This window comes from Crocodylus porosus, unplaced genomic scaffold (assembly GCF_001723895.1).
Source record: "Crocodylus porosus isolate Cpor-Errol unplaced genomic scaffold, CroPor_comp1, whole genome shotgun sequence".
Lineage (NCBI taxonomy): Eukaryota > Metazoa > Chordata > Crocodylia > Crocodylidae > Crocodylus > Crocodylus porosus.
In genome coordinates, this window is record NW_017728911.1 from 18,385,458 (window position 1) to 18,386,800 (window position 1,343).

Below are 1,343 nucleotides of genomic sequence, written 5' to 3' on the forward strand. Positions count from 1 at the left end.
AAATCAGCACTAGCTCTAAACCTAAAAAATCCATTACTGACAAATCCATTAGCTGAGAGACTACCACACTGTTTTAGCTCTACATTTTGGTCACTGTCATACAGGAAGATTGTTTAGCATTAAATGGTGCCCTTTACTCATATTTTTTGGACTATTATCTGCTAAAGTCTACAGCAGCAAGAATGTTGTTGGACAATCCAGCATATGGGTATAAAAATGGAACCTTTATTTCCCTGTATCCCTTAGCAGTGTGAATCCTCTCAACCACTCTTTATTAGGGCAGCCTCTGGGATGTGATAACTTTGTTTAGCACATAACCAGAAAATCTTCAAGAAATCTGCCAAGTGCTAACAGTTTACCCAGGATATTTGTATTGGCCAGGTAGCAATCATGATCTTCAAAAAGCCTCATTGACCTCATTTGAGTTAATTAGCATATGTTTACATACTTGCAGGGAATAATAAACACCCAATGATGTTACTTATTGATGCCATATGGTAGTTTAGTGGCAGCCAAAATAGGTAGAATGAGTAATATAAAATAACCATCCAGCTTCTGGATTATAAAACTGTAGTTTAAAGGTCCAAGCAATATGACAGAGCCCATTCAGCTCAACTCTCAGAAAATCTGCAAAGCAATTCCAGTAGCATGCTGGTTGTAGAAAGTGTGTATCAATTTTACATATATTTGTTAAGTGAACAAATAGAAAGTAGACTAGAGCAAGGGAGGAAACAAAAAGAAAGAAATGGTCTTTCTTGCGATGATGGAGAGATTTACTTAAGGTGCATGCACAAACCTGTGTCCAAAGCTTGCACCTCCACAGCCAATCTTATTCAGATCTTGGAATGTTTGGGAAAGTTTTGTTTATTCCCCTCCTTTACTACAAAAATAAAATGCAAACTCTTTTGTATTACCAGGCTCCTGACTCAGTTGCACTGAGAACTCACGCAGTGCAGCTGAGAGGAATAGAGACAAAGTTGGCTCTAGAGCCTGCTCCTTTGATTCTGGGCCAGCAAATTAAAAACCTGGACCACTGAACATTCTCCAAGAACTGCAATACTTGACTACCCATTACAACAGTACGTTTTTTCTGATATATCTTTTAATGATGCTAAAGAGAAGAAAACTATTTCTTCTATACTGTCAAGTATTCTAATAAAATAAAAGGCTTAATCTGTCTTTGTCTGTATGCCTGTCTTTAATGCTTTTGGGCAATTGTGCTGAGAGGGCAGGTGGTGATTGGCTGCATGGCCCATGCTACATGGGTCCATGTTTTCTCCACTACCAGAGAAGTTTGTGGCAGTGGGCTGCCTAAGCAGCAAGGCTTCCCCCCACCTCAGGGC

General features: G+C 39.3%; 1 protein-coding gene and 1 long non-coding RNA gene across 2 annotated transcripts in view; one reads left to right on the plus strand and one right to left on the minus strand.

Annotated features, from left to right (window-relative positions):
* The window catches only part of LOC109309004, a 34,544-nt gene extending 33,365 nt beyond the window's left edge, over positions 1 to 1,179 (plus strand). The window contains exon 2 of the long non-coding RNA XR_002100761.1: positions 918 to 1,179. This is a non-coding gene — a long non-coding RNA (uncharacterized LOC109309004). The remainder of the gene's footprint in view (positions 1 to 917) is intronic.
* The window catches only part of UNC13C (unc-13 homolog C), a 517,638-nt gene that overhangs the window by 321,839 nt on the left and 194,456 nt on the right, over positions 1 to 1,343 (minus strand). The gene's annotated exons all lie outside the window — the stretch shown is intronic.